Genomic DNA, 8,069 nt, shown 5'->3' on the forward strand with positions numbered 1-8,069 from the left:
TGTTTGTTTTCATTGGCTACAGTTACCATCAAATCGGAACCTGGTGTGTTGTAACTAAGAGGTTAGCCGTCATAATGAATGTTTGAAATTCATAAATATTCGATGAGTGCATAAGCATCTAAAACAAAATAAACATACATCAACAACTTCATTTTATCATATATTATCGGATGAATGTTCCAAGGTCATTTGCATTCTTTCTTGATTTAATACATGAGCATATAAAAAACAATTTGTAGAAATGCAGTTCATATAAAAATTACCTTCATTCAAATATGTTGATAACGACATGTTAAGTAATCTATATAAAACAAGCAAAACAAATATACATGTGGGTATAATTGAATATTTCTGAAATTGAATAGTGTTGAATATCAGTTGGATTACATTGTATTTGTTGTATTTACGTCCGTTTTATCCACCATTTTCACCAACAGAAAATACCTGTACCAAAGCTAGAATATGTCAGTTGTTATCCATTCGTCTGATGTGTTTGGGCTTTGGATTTTGCCATTTGATTAATTACTTTCCGTTTTGAATTTCCATCGTCGTCAACATGTAAGACAATAAATCAAAATGCTCAGATGTATTTATTAATTACCTATTTCATCGCCAATCTTATTTTTATCAATTTAAGAGTAACGACATAACTCAAAAAACATTCCTTCATTTGTGTATTCTAAATCTCTGATATAACATTGACATGATTGAGGAGTTATTGAACTTTATTATTTATAAACACGAGAGGTGTATCATGCACTCATAAAGCACATCGGAGTTCTGTATTTGTTTGATATATCATTTGTTGTGCATCATGTCTATGGCTTGACCAACGGTACAATTATCCCGATGGCAATATTCTCTTTCACATGACAATATATATATATCAGAGCCCAGGTGGTCGTGTGGTCTAGCGGGACGGCTGCAGTGCAGGCGATTTGGTGTCACGATATCACAGTAGCATGGGTTCGAATCCCGGCGAGGGAAGAACAAAAAATTTGCGAAAGCAAATTTACAGATCTTACATTGTTGGGTTGATGTTTAGACGAGTTGTATATATATATATATATAATTTAAAAGTAAAAAACACAAAAAATCACATCATAAATCGAACATTGTTTCTGTTAGCGCTTTCACCGCATCTCCAGCGGTTCATCAGACAGAATTGTTATCGTTAATAGTAACGACCACGTAGACAAAGGCAAAATATAAACATTTCCAATGAAGGACAAAGGAATGCTAATACTTATCAGCGTTCTAGAGATAGAACACCTAATCCCGGAAATAACAATCATTTTTTAGGGGAAGGTCAGATGTGGAAAAAACGAAAGAAAAAGGTAAACTTTCAAACTTCTCAAAGACAAAACCGAAGGTAATTAATCTGTCTAGTAGAGATTTATTTGACCAGGAAATAAAACTTTTGGAACATGGTTTAAAATTTACCCCAACACCAATATCTGACAATGTTGATCTTATAACAGATACCGACGAATTCTGCAGAAAACTCAGACTTCGTGAATTCTTTGGAAACACTAATTATGAAGATGGATCCCTGGTACGGAACAAAAAGGGTACTAATCCTCAACCGAATAGGGACAAACATTTAGAAGAATATATTAATTGTTTAAAACAAACCGCCAACACAAATATTGTCGATTCACACGTAAAATCAAATCTGCCGAAGTCTCAACAAAAGACTATAAAGAAACTTCAAAATGATGAATCAATTATAATAAAAGAGGCGGATAAAGGCGGGGGTATAGTGATTATGGACAAAGATCACTACAAAGACATGGTTCTTAATCAACTTGAAGACGGGCTATTCTACCAAAAACTAAATGGAAATAGAGACAAAAGCACAATGTCGAAAATAAGAAAACTAATAAAGGAATATTCTGACAACCTTACCGATAAGGAAAAAGATTATCTTAAAAATTTTGAGGTTAAAACTAGCAATTTTTACGGCCTTCCGAAAATCCACAAATCCAAGGAAATTCAAGACCATGTAGAAAACTGTGATTCTATGTATATTAAAATCAACAGGCCTACTGATCTTAAAATAAGACCGATTATTGCAGGACCTTCATGTAGTACCCAAAGGCTAAGCAACCTCCTTGATATCCTACTTAAACCACTTTGTATAAAAGTGCCGAGTTTTGTCAGAGATGACATGGATTTTCTAAACTATATTCCAGACCGGGTACCTCTTGATACAATACTAGTGAGTTTTGACGTAATAAGCCTTTACACGAACATCCCGCACGAATTAGGATTAAAAGCTGTACAATACTGGTTGGAAAAGTATCTAGATGAAATTCCGGAACGTTTTTCTAATGACTTCATCATCAAAGGATTAAAACTTATCCTTGAGAACAACTATTTCCAGTTTAACGACACTTATTACCTTCAAATCAAGGGAACCGCGATGGGTACAAAGGTGGCACCAACATATGCCACTCTGGTTATGGGTTACATAGAAAAACAACTATACGAAAAGATACCTTCCGAATTCGATGAAAACTTCAGACTTTACATTGAAGAAAATTGGAAGCGATATCTTGATGATTGTTTTATTTTCTGGACAAAAAGTGAAGTTGAACTAAATAAATTTCATTCAATGCTGAATGCCTTAAATGAATCAATACAATTCACTTACGATTCCAGCTCTTCAAAACTCCCATTCCTAGACATCAATATTATCAAGGAAGAAGAACAAATAATAACGGACTTATACTGTAAACCCACTGATACCCATCAGTATTTGGATTTTAGGTCATGTCACCCGTCACATACCAAACGAAATATTCCTTTTAATTTAGCCCGACGTATATGCACAATAGTAATAAATTTGGAGTTACGTGATAAGAGACTACAGGAATTGAAAAATTATCTAAAAAGACAAAACTACCCAGTCAGATTAATTGAAAATGGAATTAAAAATGCATTGAAAATTCCAATCGCTGAACTAAGAAAAACAGTATCAAGGGAAGACAAAAAAGATAAACAACAATCAATTCCTTTTATTATAACTCATAATCCACGTAATCACCAGATCTTAAATTCTGCTAAAGGGTTTTTACCTATTCTTCACAAATCAGAGAAAATGAAAGATCTTGTCGACAAATCACAGCTTATTGGGAGCCGTCGACAAGCACCAAATCTGAAGAAACTTCTCACACGAGCACAATTCAGTACACAGAAGGTAGCAGAAATACAAAAATGCGGGGATCCCAGATGTGGAACGTGCGAAATGCTAGAAGTGGGACAAAGTAAAACTCTGAAATCCGGCACAGTAATCAAACCGAATAAAAGCATGAACTGCAAATCGGAAAATGTCATTTATTGTGCAACCTGTCCCACTTGTAATAAAAACTACATAGGTCAAACAAATAGACTAATTGATAGAGTGAGAGTTCATAAACAGCAGATAAAAGACCCGTCAATTCGAAATTCTCCCTGTTCTGAACACTTTGACCGATGTGGAAAGGGAAAATTTAAAATATATCCCTTTTTTAAGATGTGGACCGAAGATAAAATTCCGCGTGAAGCCAAGGAACAATATTTTATTGAACTTTATAAGCCCACACTAAATAGGAAGTGAAATTCGATCCGTTAATAAAATTCCGTAAGATATATACAATTACCGCATGACGTTACTATAACGTAACGTCACAAGTCGTTACTATAACGTAACGTCACAAGTCGTTACTATTAACGATAACAATTCTGTCTGATGAACCGCTGGAGATGCGGTGAAAGCGCTAACAGAAACAATGTTCGATTTATGATGTGATTTTTTGTGTTTTTTACTTTTAAATTATATTTTCTGTACCAAGGACTTTTTATTTATCAAAATATATATATATATATATAGAGTCTATAAGAATCTACCAACCAGTAAACTTAATAGGTATTGGATCATCAAAATTGACAATACTACACAAACAGGAAAAATTATATGAGTCTGAAAGATTGTGTAACAATACCGATTAATAGATGGAAAACAAAACACTAAAAAGTGTTGAATATCATTGCACAAAGATGGAAAAACTGAACAGATGATATAAATCATACAATAATTGCAAATATTTCGGCTCAACAAATGGCCTTCTTCGGTGACAAAAGTTTTAACAATAATGAGATATAATGTATAAGGTGTAAACATAGATCACTAATAATACAGGTAAGTTTTGGTCGATTGATTTTAATCCAAAATCCTGAATATAATAATATAAACACTAGACTGTAAATTTAATTATTTCTTTCTATTGATTCCATCTGGATGGAGGACACCCAGTGTTTTATCCAAAACCACTCCCGATTTTCTCTTTGCCTATTTTGCCATGTACAATCCTGTTCGATCACAAGGATCTTAATGTGATCAAAATCTTTCAGATTGTGATCTGGTAACCTGAAATGTTGGCTGACAGGAATATACGGTTTTTTTGTGAGGTCACTCCTGTGGCCATTGAGGCGTTTGTGAAATGGCTGCATAGATTCACCAACATATTGGAGACCACATCTAGGACACTCAAGAACGTAAATCACGTTTGAGCTTTTGCAGTTGACATTGCAAAAGATCTTGTATGTCTTTTCTGTGGTCTTACTGTGAAATGTTGATGAATGCTGCAATTGGTTGCAACATTTGCAGCGCTTGTCCCAACAAGGCTGACAATTACCTACAGTATGGTTAGGTTTGGAAAGGTCAGCACGGACAAGTATATTTCTCAGGCTGTTAGGTTGTTTGAAGGCAATCATGGGAGGCTCAGGAAAGATTTTGGATAACTTCGAATGTTTCTCGATTGCTGTCCAATGATCACGAATGGTCTTGAAACTATTTCTCAGGCATGGATGGTAGGTGAGCACACATGGGATTCTTTTACTTTTCTGTTTATCTTTGTAAGTTAGCAGGCTGCTTCTGGGGATGGATTCCGCTTTTCGAAAACTATTTTTGATGTTTTTGTGTTTATATCCCCTTCTTTTTAAATGTCCTTTAAGCTGCCCCAGACGTTGTTTTGCAGTGTATTCAGAGGAGCAGATTCGCCTTATTCTGAGAGCTTGGCTGTATGGAATGCTCTTCGTGCAGTGTGGAGGATGGCAACTTTCAGGCGACAAGTATTGATGAGTATCTGTAGGTTTAGAGTATATATCTGTGTTTATTATACCTACAGAGAGGGTGCTAGATGTATCAAGGAAGTTTATGGTGGAATTAGATGTTTCATGGGTGAATTTGATGGTAGGGTGTTGATTGTTAGCATTTGTTATAAAAGTTTGTAATTTTAGGTCTCCCTTGTCCCATTTCATGTCAACGTCATCAATAAATCGATACCAGGAAAGCGGTTTTTCGATGGAGCACTCCAGCAGTTGCTTTTCAAATTTACCCATGAATATATTGGCATAAGATGGAGCCATTTTTGTACCCATAGCAGTGCCATTTGTCTGTAAATAGTGTTCTCCTTGGAATGTGAAGTTATTCTTTTTCAAGACCATAGTAAGCATTTCAACTAAGCAATCAGTAGGTGGAATTTTAGGAGATCGAGAGTCCCAAACTTCTCTACATGCTTCAATACCATCCGCATGGGGAATATTCGTATAGAGAGAGGTGACATCCATAGTGACAAGAGTAGTATTGGCAGGTAGAGGGTTTAAATCCTGCATCTTTAGTAAGTAATCTGTAGAATCTTTAATAAAAGATGGCAAGTTTTCTACATGTGGTCGAAGATAGTAATCAACGAATTCGGATATTTTTTCGGTGGGATGACCATTAGCTGAGACGATTGGTCTACCTGGGTTACCAGGTTTATGAATTTTAGGGAGCAGGTAGAATCGCCCAGGTTTTGAATTTTCAGGTTATAAATATTTGAAAGTATCTATATCAATGATGTTATTGTCACACATTTCCTTTAAACATTCTGTTATTTCCTCGCTGAATTGGAGGGTGGGGTCCGAATTAAGTTTTTTGTAAAACCGGTCATCATCTAATTGGCGAATGGCCTCTTGGACATAGTTAGATTTGTCCATGACGACAACTGCACTCCCTTTGTCTGCAGGTTTAATAACAATGTCATCATTATCTCTCAAATTTGTCAAAGCCACACGTTCATCAGGTGTTAAATTATCATAGGTCTGATTGTTTATTTTTACATTTGTAAGTATATCCGTTTTAATATTGTCTATAAATGATTCTAAGGTGGTGTTTTTGCTTGGTTTAGGGACCCAGTTGCTTTTCTTTCTAAATCTATATTCATTGGAGTCATCAGAGTCACTATCTGAGGTGGTGCTCTCGTCCTCTTTCGATGCAAAATGTTCCTTGATGCGGAGGCTCCTGGCAAAATAATCCAGTTCCTCAGACAATTTAGTATACTGTAGGTAATTGTCAGCCTTGTGGGGACAAGCGCTGCAAATGTTGCAACCAATTGCAGCATTCATCAACATTTCACAGTAAGACCACAGAAAAGACATACAAGATCTTTTGCAATGTCAACTGCAAAAGCTCAAACGTGATTTACGTTCTTGAGTGTCCTAGATGTGGTCTCCAATATGTTGTTGAATCTATGCAGCCATTTCACAAACGCCTCAATGGCCACAGGAGTGACCTCACAAAAAAAACGTATATTCCTGTCAGCCAACATTTCAGGTTACCAGATCACAATCTGAAAGATTTTGATCACATTAAGATCCTTGTGATCGAACAGGATTGTACATGGCAAAATAGGCAAAGAGAAAATCGGGAGAGGTTTTGGATAAAAACACTGGGTGTCCTCCATCCAGATGGAATCAATAGAAAGAAATAATTAAATTTACAGTCTAGTGTTTATATTATTATATTCAGGATTTTGGATTAAAATCAATCGACCAAAACTTACCTGTATTATTAGTGATCTATGTTTACACCTTATACATTATATCTCATTATTGTTAAAACTCCGAAGAAGGCCATTTGTTGAGCCGAAATATTTGCAATTATTGTATAATTTATATCATCTGTTCAGTTTTTCCATCTTTGTGCAATGATATTCAACACTTTTTAGTGTTTTGTTTTCCATCTATTTATCGGTATTGTTACACAATCTTTCAGACTGTCATATATATATATATAGGTCATATATATATATATATATATATATATATATATATATATATATATATATATATATATATATATATATATATATATATATATATATATATATATATATAGGTCCATAATAGAGGGACAAAATATATCAGATAGACAGCCAAACTCATAAATGGAAAATAAACTGACAATGCCATGGTTCAAGACGTAAGTGTTGCAAATTTGTTTCAAACAATTAAAACATAAACGAAAATATCGATACATTTCAAGAAAATATACTCCCTAGAAAGTGTCCTTCTTTATATCAAAAATCAAGAAGATATTTTAACTATCTTATATTATTTAACAATATTATTAATTTAAAACCTATTGTGATAAGTTTAAACCGTACGATAATTATAAAAAATAGTAACTATTATGAAAATGTTTCTTGCTGAATAATTTCTAAGTAAATAAATAGAGGACAGCCTTAAAACATCGTTCGTTAAACAATACTAGAAAACAAAAGTGACTTATCTTATTACCTGAAAAGATTAAACTATTTTTTTTTTTTTTTTGAAGTTGAAAGAAGATTTATATGTTACTGCTGAAATAAAAGAATTGCTAGTTATTTTAAGTTTACAATCTGCCTACTATTGAAATGGACTGTATGGCTAATAATTCAGAAAAGGCAATGACAACGAATCTGAAAATTATTACCAACATTTTTTAAAGGATACTTGTACAATATTTTCATGAGTCTTATTGTAAATGCCCTAAAAGATTGGTTTTGTAAACTTTTTTAGGAATATCATTGTAAATACAATATTTTCTGTATAAAATAACATTTTTGGAATATTATTGTAAATACCATATGTATTATATAAAGTAACAAACGATTTATCAGTCAAAACTGCCTGACAATATTTATTTGTAGACAATTTTAATGTCTTCTTGTGACCACTCAATCCCCCTGTTGTTATTCAACTCCAATTTAGTAACCCACTTTAAT

This window comes from Mytilus edulis, chromosome 14 (genome assembly GCF_963676685.1).
Source record: "Mytilus edulis chromosome 14, xbMytEdul2.2, whole genome shotgun sequence".
In the NCBI taxonomy this organism is placed as follows: domain Eukaryota; kingdom Metazoa; phylum Mollusca; class Bivalvia; order Mytilida; family Mytilidae; genus Mytilus; species Mytilus edulis.